Raw genomic sequence first — 15,137 nt, 5'->3', positions numbered from 1 at the left:
TTTGTTTTCATATATATATATATATATATATATATATTCATTAGGAGAATTTTTGTCTTGTCTATTTTCTTTTTAAAAAACTTTTCCCATTGTGTTTGTTTCTTTTATAGCATTTAATGCTATCTACATGTTATTCCATTTTTACTCCACTTATATATGCAAAAACGGGTGTCAATTTTAATTTTATTATTCATTTCATTATTTTAATGAGGAAAAGAATGATCAAAACTTCCTACCAAGCACTGGGAACTACTAAAAGAATCTTTTATTTTTTAAACAAACTACTTTTTAACTTAAACCACAAAATCCAGCAACATCCTTTCTAAAGGGATTGGTGCTGCAGGGGAATAATAGAGCTATCTTGAAATACCTGTATGTGTTATTCCACCCTCCTTTCCTCAAATAGTACCGTGAATTTATGTCTTGGTTATTCAGAGCAATATTTATCTGTTCAGAGCAATTTTGAGCATACTTGGTTTTCAATGAAGCCTATTGATATCAAGGAGGCTTATTTCTAAGCAAATATAGTGAGAATCAGGATGTTAACATTATTTGTTATCTTCCTGGCATTCAAAAAATGGGGGGGGGCATGGTAAATAATTACTATCCCATGATTGTCAGTGAAGAACAATTGGCACACCATTTTGGCACTCCAGTTAGAATTGACTTTGTAACAGAAACTAATTCTCAGTAATGTTTTTAAATTTGTGCTGTAAAAATATAGGACTATATCCATATCCTGACTAATGGTTCTAAGTGAAATAGCTGGGCAACATATGACTTTAAGAACAAATAAGCTGCAAAGATTTTTTCTCCCTTCCTTGACTGATAACTGTGTTCCTCTGAATCAGCTGGAAACTCTTTGTTATACTTCCGTTTCTATTCATACAGTATTTTTTTCATTAAAACACAAATTTTAAAAAGTTTGTACCTGAATTTCCTTTGTTAATGGGTCCTAACTCTGGATTAAACAATATTATTAGGATTACAGCTTTACTGTAGAATGATGACAATTGCTTTTATAGCAGAAGTTGCACTTAAAGTCCATTGAGACATTGCATCTTAAACTAACTTAAAACCCATTGATTGGAGCATGATTTAAGCACAATTAATTTTTGTTGGACTGGAGCCTCTAATGTTGTGTTCAAGAAAATACGGTTCACTACGGATTCTCCTGCAAGTAGTTAGCATAGTTCACAATGCCTCTGATGTGCCATCAACCACTGGTTTTGTATAGGCTTTCAGCTTTGGGTGGGTCAACCTCAACACACACAAAAGCTGTTTATCTTTCTGGCCTCTTTTTCATGACTCAGTTATGTCCTTTTCTCTTTTTTAATGTTGTATTTTCACCACTGTTCTGTATATGCCTCTCCATCTAATGATGAACTTAGTGATCCCATGCCTATCAGAAGGGCAATGAAATATGACTACTCATAGACTTGCTTTTTTAAAAGTGAAAGCCGGGGATTCAGAGAATCTGCTGCATCTATTATTACAATGTTGGGTCATTATAACGTTATGACAACATTGCAATAATAGATGCAGCAGATTCTTTGAACCTTCTGCTTTCATTTTTTTTAAAAGCAAGTTGATAGCCCTTTCCCTTGTGGAGATATAAGGAAAAAGGCATATCTCTGCAACGGAAGGGGACTTACTTTAAAAAAATGAAAGCTGCAAATTCAGAGAACCTGCTGCATTTATTATTGCAACATTAGATTGTTATAACATTGTGACATTGACATTTAAAAAAAATGATAGAAGTCCTGTGGAGGGGCTTAAGCAAGCACTTAAAATAAAAAGGGGAAGGGGCGCTATGATGCCAGCACCCTTGCTGATTATTTATAGCATGTGAGGAAGAAATAAACTGACTCCACCACTGTTAAAATGCAGTAGAAGGGCAGCACCCTTGCTGATTATTTATAGCATGTGAGGAAGAAATAAACTGACTCCACCACTGTTAAAATGCAGTAGATGTGCAGAAGAGCTTTATCCAAACAGATTCCAGTGCTTGTGGATTGACTGCCAAGAAAATAAGGACTGACCATGCAGAAAAGGCCATTGTCTGTATATTCAAAAAGAATAAACAAATGAAAAACCCACAGATAAATGAGCATTAAACACATTCATTGCTTTCAAGTACACTGGAACATTGAGGGTAGTTAGGCATTGGCTAAAGAAGGAAGGAGGAGGAAAAAGACAGGCAACCCCTCCCATTTCTATGCCAACAAGTTATTCATAGAATCATTGAATCATAGGGTTAGAGGGAACCTCTAGGGTCATCTAGTCCAACCCTCTGCATAATACAGGAAATTCACAACTACCCCCCCCCCACACACACACACACCATTATTGATCAGTCGATTTATTTTTAAACCAAACCAGAGCACGGAAGTCCAAGGAGACTCATCCTGGCTCATCATGCATCTTCCTCTGGTGTTTGAAGCAATTTCCCCATCCTTGTTGAGTTACAATATCAGAGTTGGGCTGGGATAAAAAATGCTTCAAGCAAAGGCAAACAGCAAGGCACATCAAAGTCTATCCACATTAGAGAATCCACTTCAAGAATCTGATAAAATGAGCTATAGCCAATAAATAAATCTTTCAAGAGGGCCATGGCTCTTTGCTGTTTATGCAATATGAGACTTATAGTGCAGTCTTGTGCTTGTTTATTCAGAAGCAATCTCCACTTTATTCATTGGGGCTTACTCCTAGGTTCATAGGGTTTCAGCCTAATGTAGCAGCACCATAGAATCTGTGACCATTGCGCTTCATATTCACTGAGTATATATTGAATTCCTTGTTGCTCCACATTTATATTTTTGTCACATACAGACAGCCAGTTTGGTTTAAAGTGTGTCTTTGGATGGTCTTATCTTTCTAAGGAAGAATTTCTCTTCCACACCTCTAATGAAAGAGTAGTGTTTAAAAATAAAGACCTAATTGTTCATAAAATAGTTGTGCATTATGACCTAGAGAATGGGTTCATTTACCACATTATGATTGTTGAGGAAGATCCAGTATGTTTGAGAAGAAGTAAAACTTACAACTTCTCATAAGTAAAACGAAAGACATCTTATAGGAAGAGCTCTTGTTCCTCAATAACCAAAGTCAAAAGGCTCCAGAAATATCCAGTTCTTATGAAATTATATTCAACATGAAAATGACTGTGGTAGTGAAACTTAAACGCATTTGGGTGTAATCCAAAGTTAACTATTTTTAAACCTTAATGAAGTTTGAAATCAGTAAATCCTAAATATATTTAATATTGCCTGGATTGTACTTACAGTTCCTGCATTTACAATGCAACTCTGTGATTCCAGTAAACCAGCTAGGAAGCCATAGAGTTGGATCCTGTGGTCCATGTATGCAAGGACTGTATATCTTTCCTCTCCCCCAGCAGTCCTTTCTGACTCAGGGTTGCTGTAGGTAGGAAGACTACAGTGTGGAGGAGGAAGGGATTCAAACTTGGTTCTCCCAGACCCTAGTCTGACACTCTAACAATTACACCATACTAGCTCTATATACATTATGGAGTACTCAGGTTGGGTCCAGGTCCCTACCCTGTGTCAGACAACCACAATCACACAAGTTGTGGGGTCTCTGTTCCCACATGCATGGTTCCCCATTAGGACCAGGTGCATGTGGGGACGCATGCACACACACACACCTTGATACCATTTCCCCAACCTTAAACAGACCCTGGAGGATGTTATTTGGGGAAACCCAAGTGTTCCATGTAGCACTCATGGATTTCCCAAAAAAGCCCAATAGACCTCTGGACTGTTTCAGGCTGTTTTCTCATTTAAACTGAGGCTCAAAAGGAAGATCATCCTCATCATGCCAAGCAACTATGTGAATGCCAATGCAACCTCCCATCCAGGCTATGTACCATCTGAAGGAAAAGGCTGCATACTGAAGTTACCAAAGAACTCTCCCTTTGGACATTATGACACTGTGTTGCTAGCCAAGCCCAAAAGTAGTTGCGCATTTAGCTTAGGGTTGCCAGCCTGGGTTGGGAAGTTCCTAGAGATTTGGGAGCAGACCATGAGAAAAGTGGAGTTTGGGGAGGGGAGGAAGTTGAGCCAGGATCTGATGCCATAAAGTTTACCCTCCAATACTGTTATATCCTCCAAGGGAACTGATTTCTGTACTCTGGAGATCACTTGTAATTCCAGGAGAACTCTGGGCCCCAACTGGAGGTTGGCAACCTAAATTCAGCTGGCTGTGTAGGATTGTAACACCCACACAGGATAATCAGTCAAAACTAACTTCTCAAAATTCACAAGTTAGTGATTGCTCTAAGAAGACTTTTTATTCGCTGTAGTGAAGGAACTATTTGAGTAATGAACAAATAAAGAGTGTCAACAAAATTTAGAACACACACACAGAACCTTTCAAAGAGCAATTTTTTTTTTAAACTTAAAGATCAGCCACAATCTGCCTACTAGATATTTTTACAATACTGGGATCAGATCATCTTTCTCTCAAAATTTTTTATTAAACATAATGGTTTCACTAAACATTATGAAGGTTAACTTAAAATATTCCTCCCCCCATTGCATAGAGATAAATCCATCATAGGAAACTATCAATGTTATACCGTTTGAAATATTAGGCAATATTAGCATTGTAAGAATATTTTAATTTTCCTATAGTGGCAACTTTTGTTTCCCCTGGATTCCCAGGAATGAGGAATGAGGATTACAGTTACAAAATTATTCAGGAGTGAATGGTGAAGTGGCATAAGAGTGTTTATGAAGATTCTCCTTTTATTCCACCCTCCCCTTCAACATGTTTTACAATAATTACTACTGGAGTTTACCATGTACCCACTCCCTACAGAAGCTCTGCATCACAGAGGCAGCTATTCAACAGGTGCATATTTGCACTTATGGAAGTGTGCCTGTTAAAGTTCTTACAGAGGTGCAGATGTTAAAGGCACAGAGCAGCTCTCGGGAAAAAAACTGCTGTCCAAATAACTACTTGATCATATGCAAGACTGTTCTTGTGCCTCGACTTAAAGAAGCCCTCAGAAGGAGTGTGTTTTTCTGCAGCAGGCAAAATGGAGAGCTAGAGGTCATGATGCTGCCTTCTTTGTAACAAAGGTGGGGGTGGGGGTGGGGTGGAAGCCAAATAGGGCTGGGGTCTACCCTACCTCTTTCTCTTTTTGACTGTTTATGGGGGAGACACTCCCCCTTCCTCCCTTCATTTCAGACTGGATACAAGCTGGTCGTAGGGTTGCCAGATGTCTGGTATTTACCTGGACAGTTTGGTATTTGGGGGGACTGTCTGGGGAAAATGTTCATCAAATATCAGACACCTCACCCCCACTCCATTGCACAGGTGAGGGCCTTCTGCTCGGCACCAGCAGGATTGGCCAGCCAGGCCAGAAGACTTCCATGGTGCTCCTGCCGGCCTCCTGCTCCAGCACAGTCCTGGCAAGAGCAGCCAGCCAACCCAGGCTCTTGGACAGCCTCCATGGCACTCCTGCTCGCCTCCTGCATCTGTCAGCCCCAGCATCAGCAATGGACTTGGGAGGAAAAAAATTAAGGTGAGTGCCAGGACCCGGTCTGGTCTCTTTGGGGAGGCCACCTGGCAACCCTAGCTGGTTGCCCATTTGGGGGTCAAGTAGGAATTTTTCCCTCTTCGGCAGATTGGCTCAAGTCGGGATAGGATTTTTCGCTACTCTATAACACTAAATCCTTTGGTTTTCAGTAATGCCATGATGGTGGTAGCAACATGTCAAGTTGCTTGAATGGTATGCAGTACAACTTAGTTGAGCATCCTAGGGAAACATTTAGATAGTGGTTAACCCTAAAACTGGACCAGGGGCCTTAGTGCCTTCATGGACCTGAGACAGGAAGCCCTTGACTCATAGACTCTGTGGCTGGGGGACAAGAATTAACACACTTCCCTTGAGTATCATGAAGGCTTGGCAAGAAGCCTGAGCTGTATGTATGTGCTGGCTCAAGGCTCAGAGTCAGGGTGGTCTTGCTTGTTGTGATGGAATGGGTTTTAAATGCAAGATTTATCAAATGCTGCATTCAGAGAGTGGAAGGTAAAGGGCTAAAACAACAACTTGAAGGGAGGTTGATTGACATGCTGCTCTCCTCTCAATGTAATTGGCCAGTGAGAAGGTAACAAATTGGAGCTGACATAATTATCAGGAGGGAGTTGAAGCTTGAAATCTGACCAGGGAGGGTCAAACTGAGAATCCTCTATATGAGGAAAAAAGAAGGAAAAGACTTGCCCTATCTGAGACAAGTTAAGGTTGATGAAAAGCTTTTAATTGATTAACGAAAGTAGGAAAGCCAGCACTAATTTCACTCAGACAAGGTAGAACTGGAAGCGTGTGGTTGGCAGAGACCTAGGGTAGTAAGGAGACAATCCTTCAACCAAGAGAACAGGGTTATGTAGTAGTAGTAGTAATAGTAGTAGTAGAATAATTCCTACCCAGTGTCTGGAAAGGGGTTTTTGGCTCTGTGGAGTACCCTAGGTCTGGAGTAAAAGGAAAAGAGTGCTGTGTTGAAGTCACAACACCTAAGCTGTGAAGTGAAATCTATGAAGGAACCTTCTTTAAGTAACTTAAGTCTAAAACTACTAGCCTCTCACTTCTAAGATCTGACTGTAACTACTGAAACTAAGCTTTAAGAAGACTATAGTACCTAATGCTTGTGAAGTTGTTCAACAGTGCTGTAGATAAATACATTTAACAGTGCAATCCTATGGAAAGTTACTCCAGTCTAAACCCACTGAAGTCAGTGGGATTAGACTGGAGTAAGTCTCCATAGGATTGCACTGCTAGAGATCCCCTGACAAAGCTATGGCAAAACACGCAGGGACTTTTTAGTTTTCCATCAATACATTTTCACTTTCCCACTGCACTATTGGCATTTGCATTTGCCTTGTTTCATTTTGGCAATTGTTATTTAATCATTAGTGTGAACAGTAAGGAATATCGGAGTAAACAATCCATAATGTGACAGTGATCATAAGTGACTTCCACTGGGATGGACAAAGTTTTAAGCATTTTGAGCCATATGAAAAATATATCTACATTGGAGAGCTGAAGGTCACCTGACGATTTTAGTGTCATTTAACTTGTGTACACCACATTGCACTTTCATAGGGAAGTCCTGATTGTGTTACATGTATGCTGCCATACTGAACTGTCAAACAGAAAACTCATGAGTCACCTTTTAAAAAACATGGAAACTAGAAACCTGCTTAAGAAAAATGCTAAAATTTTCTGAATTCAAACTTGAGCTCACAGCTGCACAAGCATGACATACAATGGCTAAGATTGCCAACTCTGGTTTGAGAAATGCTTGGATATTTGGGAGCAGTTCCTGGGGAGGCAGCATAGAAGGGATGTGATGTTACTCTAGGACTTCATAGATGATATGGTATCCTTTACAGTCTACTCTCAGAAGATGCCATTTCCTCTAGAAGAACTCATCTCTGTAGTTTGTTATAATTCCAGAACTCCAGGCTTAAGGCTGGTAATCCCAGTGCTTTTCTGTGGCAGTATTCACCCATACTGAGTACCAGTACCTGAGGGGGGGGGGGAATTGGTAGAAATCAGTGCAACCTTATATAAAAATACTGGCACTTAAAAAACAAAACAAAAACAGCACTGGGTAACCTGAATGACCCTAACCCTAATGATTACATTAATCTTAACCTTAATGATTACATAATGGGAGGCCATAATAGTCCTCCAGCTGGCACACACTGTTCCTGTACCCTGCTGTCCCTTTGGGCAGCAGGATATTTTTTTAAAAATTGTTAGAGTCACATGCAAGATGGTAAAAAAGTCCAGTAACACCTTTAAGACTAACCAACTTTATTGATTCATAAGCTTTCAACAATCACAGCTCTCTTCATCAGATGCACGGAGGATATGAAGAAACTGGCCAGAGATATATAGGTGGTGAGGGGAGGTGGGAGAGGGTGCAGGGAGTGAGGTCCTTGTAGATGCAAATCAGTTGCAAAAGTCAAGAAAGAGGTGGAGTGCACAATCCAGGCTGGGTGTGACCCTTTCCCTCTATTGCTAAATCTGAATGGAATGCCTGAAGGCAGTTACTTCTGATAATGAGATAACCATCCAGAGTCTCTATTCAGTCCAAGTCTGAAATTTATATATTAATTCCAATTCAGCAGCTTCCCATTGGGTTTTGCTTTTGAAATGTTTCTGTTGAACTATGGTGATCTTTAAATCCTTGATGGAATGTCCTGATAGATTAAAGTGTTCCCCTACTGGTTTCTGGATATTGCCATTTTTAATGTCAGATTTGTGTCCATTTATTCTTTTGCACAGAGGTTGGCCAATTTGTTCTATGTACAGAACAGAGGGCATTGTTGACACATGAGGATATATTTCACATTGGAGGATGAGCAGCTGTAAGAGCCAGAGATGGTGTAGTTGATGCCATTGGGTCCTGTAATCATATTTTCTGGGTAGATATGAGGGCAGAGTTGGCATCTGGGTCTGGGCACAGCCTACACCAGGACAAACCTAACAGAACCAATAGAACACCTCTGGTTGTCACCTATAGTTCCCAGCTCAAACCTATCCAACGTATCATCAGTGATGTACAGCCCATCCTGGAGAACAATGACTCTCTCTCACAAGCCCTGGGTGGAAGACCTCTCCTTGCCTACAGACAGCCCCCCAATCTTAAAAGACTTCTCTCAAGCAAACATGAACCAACTCAACACAGGAACCAGACCGTGCAACAGACCCAGATGCCAACTCTGCAGATAATGTCAGAACCGTATTAGATACAGTGGAATATTTGAATAAACATAAATGAAAAACAAGCAGCTCTAGTTTTCTTGGATGCTGAAAAGGCCTTTGACAATTTGAACTGGATTTTCCTATTTGAAGTCTTAGAAAGGATAAATTTTGGAGAGAACTTTATAAAATGGGTGAAATCAATCTACACTTCACAGAATGCCAAAATTATTGTTAATGGAAAACTAATTCAAAAAGGAACACGTCAAGGATGTCCGTTGTCACTGCTCCTTTTCATTTTGATGTTGGAGGTTTTGAATAGAGACATTAGACAGGAAGAAAGGATTAAAGGCATAAAAATTAAAAAAGAGTCATGCAAATTAAGAGCCTTCACAAATTCTACAGGATGCGAAGGAGAGAGGCAGCCTAGGCTTACTGGACCAGAAAGCATATTACGCCACCACATTTCTAATGTGAAGGAATGGATGCTTCTGAGAAATTAGAGGCTCTTGACATTGGAAGGTCATGACTTGAGATTTGGCTGGCATGCTTATTTGTGGTATGATAAAGTAAAGGGCAGTGCAGATTTGAAAAATCCTGAGAACTTGGAATAAATACAAACTGAGATTATCACAGAAGACACCGCTTTGGGTTTGGATCTCTTGTAGTAAAGAGATGGAACAATCCTTTGATGAAGAACCAGAAATCTTAGAAAGTGAAGTAAAAGCTGCATCCAAAGCAATTGGGAGAAACAAAGAACCTGGAATAGGCGGCATACCAAAAGAGCTATTACAAGCTACAGAAAGGGAGTTCATCAAAATCTTAACAAGAATTTGTCAACAAATATGGAAAACAAAACAATGACCCATGGACTGGAAACGCTCAGTCTACATTTCAATTCCAAAAAAGGGGGAGATGCCAAAGAGTGCAGCTATTATCGGTCTATTGCATTGATTTCCCATGCAAGCAAAGTAATGCTCAAAATTCTACAGCAAAGACTCTTAACATATATGGAACAAGAAATGCCAGATGTTCAAGCTGGATTCAGAAAAGGAAAAGACACCAGAGATCACATTGCAAATTTACGACGACTAATGGAACATACCAGGGAATTTCAGAACAAAGTCAGCCTGTGTTTTATAGATTACAGCAAAGCTTTTGACTATATGGAGCATGAAAAGCTATGGAGAGTGTTAAAATAAATGGGGGTGTCACAACAGCTGATTGTTTTGATGTCCAACCTGTACTCTGGACAAGAGGCTATTGTCAAGACAGAATATGGGGAAACAGAATGGTTTCCCATTGGCAAAGGTGTCAGACAAGGATGCATATTATCTCCCTACTTGTTCAACCTCTGTGCAGAGTATATCATAAGAAAAGCTGGATTAGATCTCGAAGGTGCAATGAAAATTGGTGGAAGAAACTTTCACAGTTTGAGATATGCAGATGATACCATGTTACTGACAGAAAATAGTGAAGACTTGAAACAACTACTGAAGAAGGTTAATGGAGAAAACACCAACGCAGGATTACAGCTGAACAACAGGAAGACAAAAGTAATAACCACTGAGGAGTTACACAATTTTAAAGCTGACAATGAGGAAATTGAAATTGTTCAAGATTTTCTATTCCTAGGTTCAATCATCAACCAAAAGGGAGACTGCAATAAAGAAATCAGAAGATTGAGATTCAGAAGAGCAGCTGTGAGGGAGCTAAAGATCCTTAAAGATAAAAATGTCACTCTGGGAACCATGATGAAGATAATCCAAACTATGGTACTCCCCATTACTATACATGGATGTGAAATGTGGATGGTGAAGAAAGCTGACAGAAAGAAAACTGATTCATTTGAAATGTGGTGCTGACGGAGAGTTTTGTGGATACCATGGACAGCCAAAAAACAAGTGGGTACTAGATCAAATCAAGCCTGAATTCTCCCTAGAAGCTAAAATAACAAAACTGGGGCTATTGTACTTTGGTCTCATCATGAGAAGACAAGATTCTCTGAAAAAGTCAATAATGCTAGGAAAAATGGAAGGCAGTAGGGAAAGAGGAAGACCTAAAACAAAATTGCTTGACTCAATAAAATAAGCCATGTCCTCCAGTTTGCAGGATCTGAGCAAGTCTGTTAATGATAGGACATTTTGGAGGTCTTTCATTCATAGGGTCACCATAGGCTGGAGGTGCCTTGATAGCACATAACACATACATCTTCTGTAAATAAATTTCTGGTTGTTCTGTTCTATCTGTGTGCTGTCTGTCCAGTCAAAATAACTGTGGGAAAGGCGTTTTAAATCACCTTGCTGTCAAGTATAATAGCATTAAGATTACAAGCCCCTCTCCTGCCAAATCCCAATATGAGATAATGATTAAATCTTCAAACACACACATAACTTTCCCAAAGGCAGTTTCAGACTCCCTTGACAAAAAAGAGCATTTAAACTCTGTTGCCCTCTTCCAAGATGGCTATGCTACATCCCCACATTATTCCTGGGCTTCAGAGATGCAGAAGAAGTGGGACAGAAGAGATTGAGAGAACCCAAGAGCAGTCCTCGCTCCTTCGCCCCAAGCAGTGAATCATGCAGCCGAGGGAAGTGAGAAATGGAGCCCCAAGAAGGCTGATAAGGTGCATGTCTAAACAGAGAGGCATTGTTTGCTGCATAAAATTGGACTGAATGAAGCTGATGGATAAAAGTTAGATGGGGAAGGAGAAGAGTATGTATGAACAGGAGGTGGGGGCAAAGGGGAGACACTCTGCACATAATTCAAGGCATGTTTCTTTCTTACTGTAACATAACTGAAATAGATGGTGTCTGCAATCCTAAAGTAGGCTGTAAGACCCCTGAACTCCAAGAAATTTACTTGTGAATATGCAGTTTTAGGGTTGTGCTCAGTTAGGATATGTGCAGAAGTACTATATTTTGGACCAATTTGGACTAGGGTTGCCAGGTACCTTTACCCTTCGGGCGGGTTGGTGGTGATGGAACTGGCACTCACCTTCTGATCGTCCTTGTGCATGTACTCCTGGGGCAACGCAGTGATGTCACTTCCAGGAGTAACATAATTGCACAGGCCCCAGAAGCACTCCTGCAGTTTGCACCAGACCAGTTCTTAAAGAACCCCATGAAGCATAGGAGCACTTTGGAGGGGTCTGTGTGATGCCGTCACTCCTGGGACTGATGTTGTCACACTGCGCCAGGAGCTCGTTCAGGGAGGCCTGTTCCCTCACCTTTTCCACCTGCTGGCTATGAGGGGGGGGGTGGAGGCTGGGAGCGGGGGATCCCCTACCTCCACCCGAGGACCAGAAACCCTAATTTGGACCAGTTTTGACCTCACTGAGACCCTGCAGCTTCTAGTTTTCAACTGGAAGTGATGTCATTGCGGCCTTCGGCGCATGTGCAGCCAAGAAACATGGAATGTGCCTGGAAACTGAGTTGAAACTATCTGGCAACTATGACAGTAAATAAAACTTGTGTCTGCCTTTTATTGATATTGTGGTGGCTGGGATTTGAACAGAATGAAAGTAGAGGCCATAGTGTAAAAGTAATAGGACAGCATTCAATCCAGAAAACCTTTTCATCAGAGCCCCCTCCCCCAGCTCTTTCTCCTTCTCTCATCACATCAGGGCTATGCCACAAATAACATCAGTGGTAGCCAAAGCTGTGCAGTCACAATATATAACACCAGGTGCTAACTGTCACCAGGGACTTTCAGAGAAAGAAGAAACAGTGGGGAAGGATTACATGAGACGTCACCCACAAGTCCTTGCAGATTCCCCGCTTGTAATATTTTAATAGTTGTAATATTTTTCCTTGTTTCTTATTAGGAAGTTGAAAGGCATGGTAGTCTGAATCCAATTATTTCATTCTCCAAGATGCTCATATGAAGGAAATGGGAAAGAAAGAGGAAAAAGAAAGGGGACCATTAAGGATATCTAGCTTGCTTTGTTCTCTTTAATGCCGTATGAGGGATTCAACAACTTTGTTTATACTGTTGGGGCACTGATCAAAATCAGACTTCGTTTGGGTTGGGAAAGGCTATTCCTCTGAGGCATTAAGAAACACATGGCTAGGAGAGATAAGTAGTTTTAAGTGGAGTGGCTTATAAATACACAAGATATGCAGTGAGCTCAGACCAGCCGTGATATGTGCAGCTGAACAAACAAAATGACTATTTCAGTTTGATCTTAAGCATTTGTAACATTTCATCTATTGACGTACTTTCCTATTTTAAGAGGCCTCATTAATATGTGTCTAAAGCCAGCAAAGTTTGAAAGAAAGTTGAAAGTTATACTTTGGAAATAAAGATAAGCTATTTCCCTGCTCTTTTACTGAAAAAGAAACTTCCCATAAATTCCCGTTGCCTCAAAGACAACTGAGAAGGAAAATAATGACATCTAATCAATGCGCTTGTTTACATCAGAAAGCTCTGACAATGAATTCAAAACTCTTTAATGAGCCTTGCTGTATGTCCTTTTGGCAAGTGAGGATTTGGTTTTTTTAAAAAAATAGTTTTACTTGTCCCACCATTTGCCCATACCACCACTACGAGGAGAATGGGGTCTTCTGTATTCTATATATTACATTTTTCCCCCGATGCCACAATTTACCCTTAAAGGTAAAACAAAACACACTTTTATTTATACCCTGAAAGCTTGTGTTTATACTAGGGCAACAACAGAAAGACACTGAGATCAAGGAATAACTAGAACCAAATATTTAAAAATATGTATAAGAGTTACATATTTAAAAGGACAATATGACTATTTACATGGGCATTTGTTATACAAATACATTTTCACACACTTTCTTTAGTGTCAGGTATACTAAGGGAGATGGCAACCCCTCTGCTATTCTCCCCCACAATTTATTTCAAATTGCCAGTTTTCCTTTCTCTAACCTCCATATCAAGGTTCCTTCTGGTCAAGCGAGTTCTTACATTCTTTTGCGTCTTGAAGACTCCAGCATAACATGTTCAGCTAGTGGTTTTCTCTCTGGTGAGCAGGGGCAGATTAGCCACTAAAACCACTGGGGAAAATCATGGGGGACTGATGGTTTGCTGGCCACCTTCCCCTGCCAGGGCTACCCCGGTGAGCCAGCAGCCCTTTGCAGCCCACAGTCCTTTCCTCTTTCGGGGTGGGTGAACTGCTACTGCCAAGTGTGAGCCAGCTGTCCTGGCTCAACCAATCAACATACAGATGACAATGTCTGGAGTTTTAAAAATGGTAAATGCTCACTTTCAGTCCTAGGGACAGATGATACAATACTCCTCCACACATTCTGAATGTTATTTTGGCTACTCTTCTGCTTACGTTATTTTTTTTAAGTCACTGGAATATTACAACTAATAACCTGTATTTTAAAGTGGGTGTTTTTTTTTTTTACTAGGACTGGATCTTGCATGCTATATTTTCAAATAATTGGGGAAGTTACTATAAAACTTAATAGTACTTATTACTTATTAAAAACTTAGTACTTATTTAAAAACTTGCCCTTAAGTCATAGTTGACTCATGGTGACCCTTGGTGAGGTTTTCATGGCAAGAAACTAACAGAGGTGTTTTGCCATTGGCTGCCTCTGCAACCCAGGTCTTCATTGGAGGACTCCCATCCCATTACTAAGCAAGGCTGAACCTGCTTCGCTTCTGAGATCTAATATGATCAGGCTCTCCTGGGCTATCCAGGTCAGGGCAGTACTTATTAAGCATAAATGTTATATGGCCATGTTTCAGTACATGATATCTGTTTCTGTCTCTGCTCTATAGACAGTACAGGAACATAACTGCTGTGATACAATTCCTCTTGCTGTGTAATACAATCTGATAAAAAGCATCTTTCATCCACTTCTGTAAGTTACAAAGATCAATGACTTTCTGTCCTAACACCAGATGAGATGCATCATCAGTGTGAAATCTGGCAGAGAGCAGTAGATCGTTAATCATATTAATTCTTCAAAACCAATCTCTTGGGGGGGGGTGGCGGCGGTGTCAGCACAGGTGGAGATGGACACTTAGTGCCAAAGCTCCATCCCTCCCCACCCTACCTTCTTAAATAAAAATGCCACAACCATTTGGGAACTCACAAATTATGGGCAGTTTGCTGAAAAGAAGAAGCAACAGCCAAAAGCGGCAAAAAATCTTCAGGAGTTTTCCCTGCACTTGCACACACTAACAAAGTTGGAGAACGCAGCAGACGAGGAGCTCAAAATGGAAGATGGGGTGAAAGCTACTTCTCTAACATTGGTACATTTCGCACTCGGTTTTTAGAGCGCGTTTGTACCTGTTCCACATCCCATGTTTGCAAGGTTTTCACTCTTAAAAGCAGTCATGGGATGCAGTCCCGCTTTTTGTCCGCTGTATCCCCGATTTTTCCCCCTGCGGACATACCCCGATGTTTTTTTAA

The sequence above is a fragment of the Eublepharis macularius genome, chromosome 3 (genome assembly GCF_028583425.1).
Source record: "Eublepharis macularius isolate TG4126 chromosome 3, MPM_Emac_v1.0, whole genome shotgun sequence".
NCBI lineage: Eukaryota > Metazoa > Chordata > Lepidosauria > Squamata > Eublepharidae > Eublepharis > Eublepharis macularius.
The sequence above is the reverse complement of the archived record's forward strand: the minus strand, read 5'-3'. Positions refer to the sequence as shown.